General features: G+C 43.3%; 2 protein-coding genes across 5 annotated transcripts in view; both read right to left on the reverse strand.

Annotated features, from left to right (window-relative positions):
• ZFP14 (ZFP14 zinc finger protein) overlaps positions 1 to 2,681 on the reverse strand; it is a 40,342-nt gene extending 37,661 nt beyond the window's left edge. Inside the window, exon 1 of one of the 2 annotated variants that reach the window (XM_050769057.1) lies at positions 2,635 to 2,681. The gene's annotated coding sequence lies outside the window, so the exon portion shown is untranslated. The remainder of the gene's footprint in view (positions 1 to 2,634) is intronic. The other variant, XM_050769056.1, reaches the window with a different exon arrangement.
• Positions 1 to 15,367, reverse strand: part of LOC126942129 (60S ribosomal protein L37-like) — a 303,593-nt gene that overhangs the window by 272,817 nt on the left and 15,409 nt on the right. Inside the window, exon 1 of one of the 3 annotated variants that reach the window (XM_050769375.1) lies at positions 14,540 to 14,543. The exons of 1 other annotated variant lie outside the window; for it this stretch is intronic. The gene's annotated coding sequence lies outside the window, so the exon portion shown is untranslated. Of the gene's footprint in view, positions 1 to 2,192; positions 2,197 to 14,539; positions 14,544 to 15,367 lie in introns of those variants that run through there. One more of the 3 variants, XM_050769385.1, reaches the window with a different exon arrangement.

Genomic DNA, 15,367 nt, shown 5'->3' on the forward strand with positions numbered 1-15,367 from the left:
GAAACTATGGCACAAAGAGATGAAATAAATTGTCCCAAGCTCAGGCAGCTCTAAGTGGCAGGTTGAGGACTAGAACCCCGCTACTTTAGCTCCATAACCCAGACGACTGTCACTATACTAAACTGCATCTCATGAGACCTGATAAATACGTGGCCTGAAACAAACTCACCCTGTCAAAAACTTCAAACCACTTTCCAAATTTCTACTGTCTTCCCTTCCCTTCTAATAACCCCTTCCCTTGTTAACACACCTCTCCACTAAAAACCCTATCATATTATCACTCCTTAAAAGCCTCAAAAGCAGAAAAGATCCTGTCGCCAAACCACCTCCTTACCTTTCCCTGCTTTTGAACTCAGGGCGGTGGGGATCAAAGAGACCTAGTGTGTCATTCCATCTAAACTGTAAACTCCTCAACTAATCACCATCGAATGAAAGTTCTGCGCCGTGGCTCATGCCTGTAATCTCAACACTTTGGGAGGCTGAGGTGGAAGAATTCCTTGAGTCCAGGAGTTTGAGATCAGCCTGTGCAACATAGGGAGACCTCATTTCTACAAAAAATTTTAAAAATTGGGCGTGGGGCCACGTACCTGTGGTCTCAGCCACTCAGGAGGCTGAGGTGGGAGGATCACTTGAGCCAGGGAGGTCCAGGCTGCAGGAAGGGAGATCACTTCACTGCATTCCAGCCTAAGGGACAGAGTGTCCCCACCCCCCAAAAAAAAAAATAAAAAAAAAAAGTAAGTAATAAAATAAAGTTCTGGCCGGGCGCGGTGGCTCACGTCTGTAATCCCAGTACTTTGGGAGGCCCAGGCGGGCGGATCACAAGGTCAGGAGATCGAGACCACGGTGAAACCCCGTCTCTACTAAAAATACAAAAAATTAGCCAAGCGCGGTGGCGGGCGCCTGTAGTCCCAGCTACTGAGGAGGCAGAGGCAGGAGAATCACTAGAACCCGGGAGGTGGAGCTTGCAATGAGCCAAGATCGCACCACTGCACTCCAGCCTGGGCGACAGAGCAAGACTCTGTCTCCAAAAAAATAAATAAATAAATAAATAATAAAATAAAATAAAGTTCTGCAGTTAGCTTCTCTTCAGGAGGTTTACTTCCAGACCATCCAAATGATTAGAAAGAGGCAGCTCATAAGAGAAACTAAATTACTGCCAAATGCTCACGTCAATACCTACTGGAAGCCGGGCGCGGTGACTCATCCCTGTAATCCTACTGGAGAGGCTGAGGCAGGAGAATCCCTTGATCCAGGAGGCGGAGGTTGCAGTGAGCCCATCCTGTCACTGCACTCCAGCCTGAGTAACACACCCAGACTCCATCTCAAAAAACAGACCCAGAGTCCATCTCAAAAACAAAACAAAACAAAACAAAAACCTACTGGAAAGGGGTAGGAAGTTGGAATCTACCCTGATCACCCCATCATTCACTGGGAAGGAAGGACAAAGCACCAGGTCAGTGGACAGGACATTTCAGGAGTTAAAGCCTAACCAGCTGAAGATTAACGGGAACAAGCCCGCATAGCCCGACAAAATCATATCTATTGACTGGTAGAAAGGGAGAAAATTCCACAGGAAGGGTTGGAATAGGATGGACGAGAGAGAGGAGAAAAGCTCTTTTTGTAAACGGTTGAGTTCCAGCTGAAGGATTCTAAGGAGGATCTAATGACAGCTGCGATCTGGAATGGTTGTTGTTTCCGAGGAGAGATTATGAGAGGCAGGAATTAATGAAATATTGAATGCAATCATGAGTGTAATCAAGAGGGTATCCCCAGTAATAGAATGAAAACAGCAAAGCAAGTCTAGAACATCACTGGTAAGAAAACTGTAATCTCTCAAAGAGGGAGTCATTATGCCATTTTACAACTACTGCACCATCTGGGAAGAAATCATGTTTTCTATTAATTTTGCAACTGGATTTATCTGTCTCTTCCTTCCTAGCCTGATTAATGACAGAGCTGCTTCATTGTTCAGTCCGAGCTGATTTTCACCCCTTCACAGAAGAGGAAAGCAAATGTCCCCACGCCCAGAAAAATAAAAATTACACTTCATGGAACAAAAAGGAAACACTCATCTGGATGCTGACTTGTGTATATGCAACAGCAACCTAAAGAACAGCAGGATTGGGAAAGGAGACGGGAATCTTGAGACCCCAGGCCTTTCCTGCAGCCGGCCTTGGCTGATCAGGACACACCCCCGCTAGCGCACTTGCTCCCTCCGTCTACTGCGCGCAAAACCCGATGGAAATAACAGGGAGCCTGGAATAAAGCTGACCCTTTCCCGTATCAGAGAGAAAGGCCAGGTACACGAAGGGGCTGGAATCTGTCTCCGAGTTCCCCGCAGTTTCCATGGGAGGGAGCTCGGGTAAAGCTGTGCAATCTGCAGTCCTTCTTAAGACTGCGTCTTTTTGTTTGGGGGCCTTCATTCACTCTGGGGTTCCTGCATCTAACTCGGAGCCATTCCGGGCCGCTGGACCTGCGCGGCTCTGAAGCGGTAAGGCAGAGGACGCAACAGGGCACCCGGCGCCCAGTCAGCGCCACAAACTCCACAGCTACGGCCTCCTGGCTCACACAGAGGTCCGCGCCGCCCCCGCGCCGCCCCCGCGCCCATTGCCTGGGTGCACGCGACCAACTCACCTCTCGGAGCCGACACCAGCAGGGAAGCCGGAAAGAACTGCGCGCGGAGGCCTGTGGGAAATGTAGTCCGCCGATGGGAGGGACTGGTTCCAGCCCCAACAGGCTGCGCGGAGTGCGCATGCGCGGGCGCTGGAGCTTTGGATGCTCGGGGCGTGAGGGCTTTCCAGGCTGCCTGGGGCTGAGGCGAGCTCGGGCTTGCGTTTGTTTTTGTCGCTGAGGAATACTTTTTTATTTATTTTTTTCTTGAGGCAGGGTCTCGCTCTGTCGCCCAGGCTGGAGTGCAGTGGCGTGATTAGTTACAGCTCCCTGCAGCCTCGACCTCCCGGGCTCAAGCTGCCCTCCCACCTGAGCCTCCAGAGTAGCTGGGACTGCAGGCGCGCGCCACCACGCCAAACTAATTTTTTTAATTTTTATAGAGACCAGAGCTCGCGATGTTACCCAACCCAAGTCGAACTCCTGGGCTTAAAAGATCCTCCCGCCTGAGCCTCCCAAAGTGCTGGGACTACAGGCGTGAGGCACCAGGCTCAGCTGCGGAGGATTTAGAAAGAAGTTTTGGCACCAGCAGGTGCCTAATACGTGTACTAAACAGCTAGCAGTTACTCACTGCATACACCCAAGCAAGGAGTGGGCACACATCAGGCATGCAATGAAAATACTCTCAAAGCCCACCAGAACCTGGAGCAGGACCTAGACCTAGAAAGGTCGCTTGTGCTCACTGCGCTCTCCCTTCCTTTCTCTCTCTCTCTCTCTCTCTCTCTCTCTCTCTCTGTGTGTGTGTGTGTCTCCTATCTCCTGCAATTGTGAATGTATCGTTCTACTAGAAATACAAAAAATTAGCCGAGCGTGGTCGCGCGCGCCTGTAATCCCAGCTACTCGGGAGGCTGAGGCAGGAGAATCGCTTGAACCCGGGTAGCGGAGGTTGCATTAAGCTGAGATCCGCCATTGCACCCAAGCTTGGGCAACAAGAGCAGAACTCCGTTCCAAAAGAAAAATACTAACTGGAGAGGTCTCAGATAAGATTGAATTTGTCCTGCCCTGCGTTCCTTCAGGAAAGAAATGGGATAAGCCCACCAGGGACCACCCTGGGGCATCTTCTGTATCCCAAATTCTTTGATATATTAGTTAATACATGAAATACTTTGTTCTTTCCTTAAGAATATAAAACTTTAGAAGATATTTGAAAATGCCTAGGCAATCTTGTTTCATTTTGCAAAGAATAGGATATGCATGAAATAGGAGATAAATGAAAAATCTGAGCTACTATATAACCCTAAGGCGGCAGGCACGGTGCCTCACGCCTGTAATCCCATCACTTTGGGAGGCCGAGGCAGGTGGATCACCTGACGTCAGGAGTTCGATACCAGCCTGGCCAACATGCTGAAACCTCGTCTCTACTAAAAATACAAAAAAATTTAGCCGGGCATGGTGGCGCACACCTGTAGTCCCAGCTACTCGGAGGCTGAGGTAGGAAAATCGCTTGAACCTGGGAGACGGAGGTTGCAGTGAGCCAAGATCGTGTCACTGAACTCCAGCCTGGGCGACAGAGCAAGACTCCATATCAAAAACAAACAAAAACAAACAAACAAAACTACTAAGAAGGCTGAAGTCCCAAAGTAGTCTTTTTAAATTCAAAATCACAGTGCCCTATGTACCTGTATTTTTTACAGGGTTTCAATTAAATGGTCTCGATTTATGTAATCCACCCGTCTCGGCCTCCCAAAGTGCTGGGATTACAGGCTTGAGCCACCGCGCCCGGCCCCAAAGTAAAATCAATTAAATTTATGTAAGAAAATCAACACTCCATTAAAAAAAAGCAATAAAAAGAATTATTAAAACATCTCCTCCATATTCTCTTTCTGTTTTGACTTTTTTTTTTTGAAACAAAGTCTCACTCTGTCACCCTGCCTGGAGTGTGGTGGCACCATACTGTCTCACTGCAACCTCAGCCTCCCAAGTTCAAAGGATTCTCCTGCCTCAGCCTCCTGAGTAGCTGAGATTACAGGTGCCCACCACCACACCCAGCTAATTTTTTGTATTTTTAGTAGAGACAGGGTTTCACCACGTTGGCCAGGCTGGTCTCGAACTCCTGGCCTCAAGTGATCCGCCTGCCTTGGCCTCCCAAAGTGCTGGGATTACAGGCTTGAGCCACTGCACCTGGCCTTGTTTTGACTAAGTTTTGAGGCCTTCTGACACTAGGGGCTAAATTCTTCACACCCTCTCTGGTGAGGAGACTGCTGGTGAACATAACTAACTGTGGGTCATTTGCCTTGTCCAACAGCACCAGAGAATTAACGCCTGACTTCACTGAAGTACAATGGAGGGATTTTTGGAAAGGGCCCTGCTCTGTGTCAAATGATGGCGCGCTTAGACCAATATCATGCTCACTGACCTTCTGAAATAGGATTTTCTTCAGATTGTTTCTTTTCTCGTATTGTTCAGTTTGAAAAAAAGCAGTTTGAATCTTCAATTCATCATAATCATGCAGAATAAGAGTGTTTCTTTCAGAGAGTTTCATTTCTTTTCTTAGTATCTAAATCCGTACTATTAATATTTTCAGTTGCCTCTCAGACATCTGCAGTTTCTCTTAGTAGAAAAAAAAAAACCCACGTGTCAAATGCTCCATCATTTGACACAGAGCAGTGTCCTTTCCAAAAACCCTTCCATTGTACATCTAAAACCTGTCATTCTAACCTTTTTGTTGTTCTTATTAACAGGTCATGGACAGGCACGGTGGCTCAAGCCTGTAATCCCAGAACTTTGGGAGGATGAGGTAGGTGAATGGCTTGAGCCCAGGAGTTTAAGACCAGCCTGGGTAACAGCTGACTCTACAAAAAAGTACAAAAATTAGCCAGGCATGGTGAGGCACATCTGTAATTCCAACTACTCAATTTTTTTCATATTTATATTTGTGTGTGTGTATATATACACACACACACACACACACACACACACATATATATGATTTTACTAACTTTGAAATCATAAAAACTAAAGGTGCCTCACCAGGAATTAAATCCATGTTATTTCTCAACATATTTCTGGAGCCTTCATTTATTCCAAAACTATATCTTGTGGATGTACTTTACATTAAATTTGCATATTTTGAAAGTGGCCCAACATGTACCAAACCTTGTGTTTTAATCATTTGTGGTAATATCGTATAATTTATGACCTCAACTTTTGTTAAATACCTTCATGACAAAGGCACTATCAGAAGCTGCTGCAAAACCTCATACCATCAGCACTGGTGAAGGAGAAGGAGAAAGCTGTTGCTTTCTGCTTTCTTCTGTCTTCCTAATCTTGCATGAGTTTATCTCACTGGAAGAACATAGATCACATCTGGAATTCTAGAGGCAAGAGGGTCTAAAAACTGTAGTGCTGAGGCTTCCAGCCTCTGTAGCACAAAAAAGAGCCTGGGGCACAGTAGAATACTTATAACAAAACAACAACAACAACTGATATCCAACACACTTGGTTTTTTAAAAACAATTTTTTATTTTTATTTTTGGAGACGAAGTTTTGCTCTTGTCACCCAGGCTGGAGTGTAATGGTGTGATCTCAACTCACTGCAACCTCTGCCTCCTAGGTTCAAGCAATTCTCCTGCCTCAGCTTCCCAAGTAGCTGGGAATGCTACAGGTGTGTGCCACCGTGCCTGGCTAATTTTTTTTTTTTTCTTTTTTTTGGTATTTTTAGTAGAGACAGGGTTTCACCATGTTAGCCAAGCTGGTCTCGAACTCCTGACCTCAGGTGATCCACCCACCTCAGCCTCCCAAAGTGCTGGGATTACAGCCATGAGCCACCATGCCCGGCCGGTTTTTTAAACAATTTAATATCATCATTTAAAATTTGGCTTTTTTCTCAAAATTTCTCAAAAAAAAAAAAAAAGAAAAAAAAAATCGTGTTGCTTCTCCAATGCTAGAAAGATATTCTACATTTTCTCCTGAAGCCCTTCTTGCTTTCCCTTTTACGATTAGATCACTCATGCATCTGGAATTGATTTATGTATTGTGAGGTAAGGGTCAAGATGAATTTTTTTATCAGAACAGATACACAACTGATCCAGTGCTTTTTATTGAAAAGACCACCATTTCCCAACCACATGGCCGAGGAAACTTTATCACAAATTAGACAACCACATATATATATACAGAGAGAGATATTTCAGGGCTCTTCATTTTGTTCCATTGGTCTATTTGTTCATTCTTGCTCATTCTAACATACATGAATGAACATTCTTGTTCATTCTAACATACCTGCCTTAATGACTATAGTACAACTTGTCACATTAACAAACTCAAGGAGAAAAACATCGTATCAATGAGCCAAAAAGGCATCTGACTATATTTAGCAGACATTTCTAAAAAAAAAAAAAAAAAAAAAAAGTTAAACAGGAACTGAGACAACTAAGCCACAACAAAATCTATTTATCGCCGGGCGCGGTGGCTCAAGCCTGTAATCCCAGTACTTTGGGAGGCGAGGCGGGTGGATCACGAAGTCAGGAGATCGAGACCATCCTTAACATGGTGAAACCCCGTCTCTACTAAAAATAAAAAAAACTAATGGTGGCGGGCGCCTGTAGTCCCAGCTACTCGGAGGCTGAGGCAGGAGAATGGCGTAAACCCGGGAGGCGGAGCTTGCAGTGAGCGGAGATCGGGCCACTGCACTCCAGCCTGGGTGACACAGCGAGACTCCGTCTCAAAAAAAAAAAAAAAAAACAAAATCTATTTATCTCAGACCTAGAGTAAACATTACACCAAGTAATTTTCATTAAATTGGAGAAAATGAACAGATGCCTGCTATCACCATGAATACTAAACCTTGTTCTGGAGACTCTATTACAATAACAATAATTTTAAAAATAATCACTATAAATATTTAGGATAAAACCAAAATTATATCTATTTGTACTTGACACACCTGATTGCCTAGAAAACCAACAGTCTACTAAAAAGTAAAATTTTAAAGATTATTAGGTAATAATGAAAGCTATGACTGTATCCACATTTAACGTATTCATATGACAGTATCAACATAAAAACAATATGGGAGAAGGTAAGTCCATTTATAATAAAGGACTATTATCTAGAATTTTATTTTTTAAGAATCCTATAATTCTTATATTTTAAAAGCTTTTTTAAAGGAACAGGCAAAGACATAAATTGGCAAGTTACAGTGTTGAGCCAATATGCAGATGTGAAAAGATGCCCAACTCACTATTAACCAGGAAAATATTACTATGCATACCAGAAGTAAGGATATAAGGAAAACATATTTCACTGGTTGAAGGGATTGTGAACTGGGAGCATACTGATGCTCTCTACTTCTATGACAGTATCTAGTGAGGTTGAAAATAAATATTAACTATGACTGAGCAATTCTACTTTTGATAAATACCTTAGAGAAACTCTTGCTTATGTACAGTAATAAACACAGACCTGTTCAATAAGGTATTTTTCACAGCAAGAAATTGCTTCTCACCTAAATATTGATCAATAAGAAAGTTTAAATACATATAGTGTAAATATAAGAGATAGGGCCAGTGGGCTTTCTATTCTATTGAAAAGTATCATTCAAAAAAACCAAGCAGTTGGTTACAAAGCATGATGGGAGTTGCTTTCCTCACCATACAAGTAACCATACATCTGCCATAATGCTGACATTTTTATCTTTGAAGTCCTTTTGGTTATGGCAGCATCTGCCAAAGTAGAATCACATCTGCAATAGGTATTGGGAATGGGAGTTCTATGGTGAAGTCTGAATTACACTGAGTTAGAGAAAATAAAACTCCATTTTCTTTCATTTTGATAGGCACTTAATATGACTTTTTCCCCCAAGAAATATAGTATACAGAGCTCTCACATGTTTCACAAAATCATTTCCTTCAAGTAGGATTAAGTACTAGTGTTCTGTGGAACAACTTTTCAGAAATTCTGAGTAAATGTACTGTCTCCAGAAGACCTCTGTTAATGTGAAAATGTTACCTAAGAGGAGAAACACACTGTCCTATTAGCAAAACCTAATTTTACTATAGCACTTCAAATAGTCTTCCTCATGTTACATTTTACTGTTTACAAATTAAAAGCAATCTGAAATCTTGGGTGGGAAAGATTTATTATTCTAGATGATTAATGACTAATCAATGACATCTGCCCAATCTGAGCAAACTGGACTTGGAGGTACAAATCTTAATCTATGAACAGAGTGACATTACAGAGATTTGATTAAAAATAAGGAGTTATGGTAATACTTACTTTTATTTTGTGGAAGGTGCTGTGGTTTGAATGTATCCCCCAAAGTTCATTTTCAAGTTTTTGGGAGAAACTTGATCCCTAATGCAACAGTATTAAGAGGTGGGACTGAGGCCGGGCGCGGTGGTCACGCCTGTAATCCCAGCACTTTGGGAGGCCGAGGCGGGCGGATCACAAGGTCAGGAGATCGAGACCACGGTGAAACCCCGTCTCTACTAAAAATACAAAAAATTAGCCGGGCGCGGTTGTGGGCGCCTGTAGTCCCAGCTACTCTGGAGGCTGAGGCAGGAGAATGGCGTGAACCCGGGAGGCGGAGCTTGCAGTGAGCCGAGATCGCGCCGCTAAACTCCAGCCTGGGCGACAGAGCGAGACTCCGTCTCAAAAAAAAAAAAAAAAAAAAAGAGGTGGGACTGTTAAGAGGTGATTAGGCCATGAGGGTTCTGCCCTCATGAATGGATTAATGCTGTTACCACAGGAATGGGTTTGTTATCACATGAGTGGGTTTCTCATAAAGGGTGAGTTTGGCCCCTTTTGCTGGCTTGCTGTCTCTCTCACCCCCTCTGCCCTTCTGCCATGAGATGACACAGCAAGAGGGCACTCATAAGATGTCAGCCTGTCAATCTTGGGCTTCTCAGCCTCCAGAACCATGAGTCAATATTTTTCTGTTTGCTGTGAATTACTGAGTCTGTAGTACTCTGTTATAGCAACACAAAACAGACTAAGACAGAAAATTGGTACTGGAAAAGTGGGGAGTTGCTATAACGAATACCTGAAAGTGGCTTTGGAACTAGGTAATGGGGAAGAGCTGAAAAAGTTTTGAAGTGAATGTTAGAAAAAGACTATTGCTGTGGGTGGAATGTTAAAGGGTGATTCTGGTGAGGGCTCAGAAGAGCTGTATGGAAAGTCTGAAACTTTTTAGAGATTACTTCAGTGGTTGTGATCAGAACGGTGATAAATATAGGGATGGCAAAGGCAATTCTGATGAGGTCTCAGCCGGAAATGAGAAACAAGGTATTGGAAACTAGAATAAAGGCCATCCTTACTAGAAATTAACAAAGAATTTGGCTTAATTTGTGACCATGCCTTGGGCTTTATTGGAAGGCAGAATTTAAGACCAATGAACTGAATATCTGGTGGAAGAAATTTCTAAGCAGAACACTGAAAGAGTTACGTGTTTTCTTTTAACTGCATATAGTAAGATGTGAGAGGTAGAAATGATTTAAAGATAAAACATAATTAAAAGGCAGAACAAAAAGATACGGAATTTGCAGGCTGTCCATTTATGAAGTGAAAAGGTGTGTTTAGGAGAGCAAACCAAGGTTGTATCTCCAGAGACTGCTGAAAACATTATTATAAATAGAAGGAACCCAGGAGCTATCAAGACGGTGGGAGAATGACCCCGAAGCCTCAAAACTCTTTGAGGCTGCCCCTTCCATCACAGACAGCATTCACTGGCTCATGCTGCCTCATGACTCTGCTTCCCACATGCCAGTAGCGTGCCCCTTGGCTGCCCCAGCCATTGGTTCCTGCTGGTTCAGGTGTGGCTCAACCTGCCACTGGGCATAAACTGTAAGCTTGTGGTGGCAGTATCCATGTGGTGTTAATTTGGCAGGAGTGCAGAATGCAAGAGTCATGGGGGCATGGCTTCCTTCACTTCGATTTCAAAGGATGCCTTGGGTAGCGTGGGGGCCCAGTCAGACTTGTCCATGGAACCACTGCAGAGAGTCCCCACTAGGACAGTGCCTAATGGAGTGAGGCCATCCCCAAGACCCCAGAACTGAAGACCTGCCAGTGTGAAACTCCAACCTGTGACAGATGCTGTGTGGCATGAGCCCAGCAAAGCCATGGGGGCAAGGACCCACCCCAGTGTGTCCAAATAGGTCACATAGTTAAGGAAGAGTCTTCTGGAGCCTTAAGAGTTAATGTTGTTTGGCCGGGCACGGTGGCTCATGCCTGTAATCCCAGCACTTTGGAAGGCCAACGCAGGCGGATCACCTGAGGTCAGGAATTCAAGACCAGCCTGGCCAACATGGCAAAATCCCATCTCTACTAAAAATACAAAAATTAGCTGGGCATGGTGGCAGATGCCTGTAATCCCGACTACTCGGGAGGCTGAGGCAGGAGAATCGCTTGAACGTGGAGACAGAGGTTGCAGTGGGCTGAGATCATGGCATTGTACTCTAGCCTGGGTGACAGAGTGAGACTATCTCAAAAAAGGAGTTAGTTGTTTGCACTGTTGGGTTTTGGACTTACTTGGGACCAGTTATCCCCTTTTTCTTCCCTATTTCTTTCAGAATAGGAATGTCTAGGCTATGCCTGTCCCACCGTTGTGTTTTGGGAGTAAATATCTTGCTTGATTTCATAGACTAACAGCTGGAGGAAAATTTGCCTGAGGATAAATCATGCCTTGTCTCACCATATCTGATCTAGCTGAGACTGAACTTTTGAGTTTGTGCTGGAAAGAGTTAAGACTTTGGGGCAATCAGAATGGGGTGTATGTATTTTGCATGTGAGAAGAACATGAATTTGGGAGGCCAGAGAAGGCATGTTATATTTGAATGTGTCCCCCAGTGTTCACCCCCAAGTTTTAGGGAGAAACTTGATCCCCAGTGCAATAGTATTAAGAGGTGGGACCTTTAAGAAGTGATTGGGCCATGAGGACTCTGCTTTCATGAATGGATTAATGCCATTATCACAGGAGTGGGTTCCTTATCAAAAGATGAGTTGGGCTCCCTCTTGCCCTCTCTCTCTCTCTTGCCCTCTCTGCCCTTCTGCCATAAGATGATGGAGCAAGAAGGTCCTTATCAGATGCCAGCCTTTTAATCTTGGAATTCCTACCCTTCAGAACTGTGAGTCAATTTCTGTCCATTATAAATTACCCAGTCTGTGGTATTCTTCTTTTTTTTTCTTCTTGAGATGCAGTTTCGCTCCTGTTGCCCAGGCTGGAGTGCAGTGGTGCAATCTCAGCTCACTGCAACCTCCACCTCCCAGGTTCAAGCAATTCTCCTGTCTCAGCCTCCCGAGTAGCTGGGATTTCAGGCATGCGCCACCACGCCTGGCTAATTTTGTATCTTTAGTAGAGATGGGGTTTCGCCATGTTGGCCAGGCTGATCTCAAACTCCTAACCTCAAGTGATCCACCAGCCTCAGCCTCCCAAAGTGCTGGGATTACAGGCATGAGCCATCATGCCCAGCCAGTATTCTTTTATAGTAACACAAAACAGACTAAAAAAAGAGGTAATAATTTTTGTGTTGAATTCCTATTTTTATATGTATTGTTCATTCCTTTTGTAAAGTCAATGAAACTAAGATAAATGAGAATAGAAACCATCTAAAAGATACTGTGACTGAATCATGTCATTTTTTTATAACACTGTTGCATTGTTCAAGTCAGGAAACCTACAATCTGGATACATATTTAAATGAGAACAGGCCAGGCCCCAGGGTATTCCTAGTAAATCATTTTTTACTAGGAATGTTTTATAATTGTTTATAGACTATTGAGTTCAATTTACTGATACTGTTTTGCCAATGTTTGCATGTATCTTAAGTAAAATTGGCCCACATTTTGCTTTTTAGGAGGTATTTATCCTCATCTACCTACATTGGGATAGTTGCCTTACAGAATGATCTAGTAAGATTTTGTTATGGGTTATATATTCTTTTTTTTTTTTTTTTTTTTTTTTTGAGACGGAGTCTCGCTCAGTGCTCAGTCGCCCAGGCTGGAGTGCAGTGGCCCAATCTCAGCTTGCTGCAAGCTCCGCCTCCTGGGTTCACGCCACTCTCTTGCCTCAGCCTCCCCAGTAGCTGGGACTACAGGCGCCCGCCACTACGCCTGGCTAATTTTTTGTATTTTTAGTAGAGACGGGGTTTCACTGTGTTAGCCAGGATGGTCTCGATCTCCTGACCTCGTGATCCGCCCACTCGGCCTCCCAAAGTGCTGGGATTACAGGCGTGAGCCACCACGCCAGGCCGGGTTATATATTTTTTAAAGCTTTTTACTGCCTGTAAATCTATAGATTCTAGTTTTTAAAAAACAAGATCATAACTGTACTTTTTCCCCTTTATTTATGGATTAGTTCAGGGTTTTTTTGGTATCTGGAGTCAACTGTAATCATTTCGATTTCTCTAGATTGCAACATATTGAAATATATGTATATAGTAATACAGAAACATTGAAATATATGTATAAATATACGTATATAGTAATACATAACTTAATTTTTAAAAATCTCATTATGTAGCTATTTCACCTTTTCCGTACATAAAGTTGAGTCATGTTTTTCCCTCAATAAATGCCAATTTTATATTAATGTTATTTTCAAAGAGAATATCCTTAGTCTATTATTTTATTAACTATTCCATTAATTTATTTGATCATATGAACAACTTGCCATTATTCACCTTAGTTTTAAAACATTTCTGGCTTAAGTTAATCCTTATTTTTTCCCACCACATTTATAAATTGCCTATTATGTGATAGGTACCATAGGTGTGTGAACAGAGTGGTGAACAAGACAAATACTTATTTCTCAATCCAGATTTTCTAAATGCATTGCTTTAAATTTTCTACCAAGTAGAGCTTTGGTTGGTGATTTCCCCCAAGTTATCTGTAGGCAACACGTGATCATTCATCACTAAACAGTCTGCAATTTCAGACTTGATTTTCTTTTTTCTTTTTTGAGATGGAGTCTTGCTCTGTCACCAGGCTGAAGTGCAGTGGTGCAATCTCAGCTCACTGCAACCTTCACCTCCCAGGTTCAAGCGATTCTCCTGCCTCAGCCTCCCAAGTAGCTGGGACTACAGGACACCATGTCCAGCTAATTTTTACTAGAGATGGAGTTTCACTATGTTGGCCAGGATGGTCTCGATTTCCTGACCTCAAATGATCCACCCACCTCGGCCTCCCAAAGTACTGCAATTATAGGCATGAGCCACCACGCCTGACCCAAATTTGATTTTCTACCTTAAAAAACTTCATGATGGAAATTTAAAATATATGTAAAGATAGTAAGAACAGCACAATGAACCCTGTGTACCAAATGACCCAAATTAAACATTTACCAACTTTTTGCTAATCTTGTTTCATATATCCCTCCCACCTTTTGTTTTTCTTAAGTATTTAAAAGTAAATCATAGGCATGACATTTCAGCCTCAAATACCTCAGTATGAATCTCTAACACTTAAGGACTCACACATATATACCCACAATGCCATAGTCATGCCTGACATATGAACAATAAATTACTTAGTATCATTTAGTAACCAATCCATGTTTACATTTGTACAATATCTAGAGACATTTTATTCCTTCAAATCTTGTATTGACTATGTTTTCTTTATTCTCTGTATTCTTGATGCTCTGGCCACTTGGGGCCTTAATCCTGGAGAGACTGCCCCTCCCAGGGCAAGCTAATGCACAGATGATAAATTCTACTTGCAATCATGCCTTTCATATACAGACCAACCAATCCAGAGCCCATACGCCCAACTATCTCCATCAAACTCTCATATACCAATTCAATATTCCCCTGCCCTAACTAGACAACTAGGAAACACCCCTAAAGCCCAGAGACCAACAAAATTACTCAAACTATCCAATCCTAAGCTTACCAGTGTGCCTACCCCTGCCTTGTCCATTCCTTCCCATGAAAACCCCCAGTAAAAGCTCTGGGCCATGCTCTGCCCTCACCCCCGTCTGCCTCCTGATACACCTGGGTACTTCCCCTTTTTTTTTTTTTTTTTTTTTTTTTTTGAGACGGTGTCTCGCTCTGTCACCCAGGCTGGAGTGTAGTGGCGCGATCTTACCTCACTGCAAGTTCTACCTCCCGGGTTCATGCCATTCTCCCGCCTCAGCCTCCCAAGTAGCTGGGACTACAGGCGCCCACTACCACGCCCGGCTAATTTTTTGTATTTTTAGTAGAGACGGGGTTTCACCGTGTTAGCCAGGATGGTCTCAATGATCTGACCTCATGATCCACCCGCCTAGGCCTCCCAAAGTGCTGGGATTACAGGCGTGAGCCCCCACGCCTGGCCTACACCTGGGTGCTTCTTTAGGTGACCTTGCATGCCATGCCACGCCTCCTGTTTCTGGGATCTGTGTATAAACTTCTTCCTTCATGACAATCATTTCCATGTCTGCCTGTCTCACCATGATTGATTAAAACAAATCCCAAGCGCAGCATTTTAACACAAGGATCCTAAAATGCTCCATACACTGTATTTGAAGGTACGTTTCTTAAGTCTCCTTTAATGTGTAGGATTCCATTTTTTTTTTTTTTTTTTTGACATGTATTAGTTAAAAAAATAGGCCATTACTTCTGCAGAATTTCCCAAATTTTGCATTGGTTGTTTGCTTCTTTGTGTTGTTAATTTGTTCTTTTATTCCCCATGTTTCCTGTAAACTGGTAATTAGGTTTGGAGACTAACTTGTACTTCTCAGTTTTGCGGGGGTGCCAAGAAAACTTCACAGGTGTCCACAGTG

Source organism: Macaca thibetana, chromosome 19 (assembly GCF_024542745.1).
Source record: "Macaca thibetana thibetana isolate TM-01 chromosome 19, ASM2454274v1, whole genome shotgun sequence".
NCBI lineage: Eukaryota > Metazoa > Chordata > Mammalia > Primates > Cercopithecidae > Macaca > Macaca thibetana.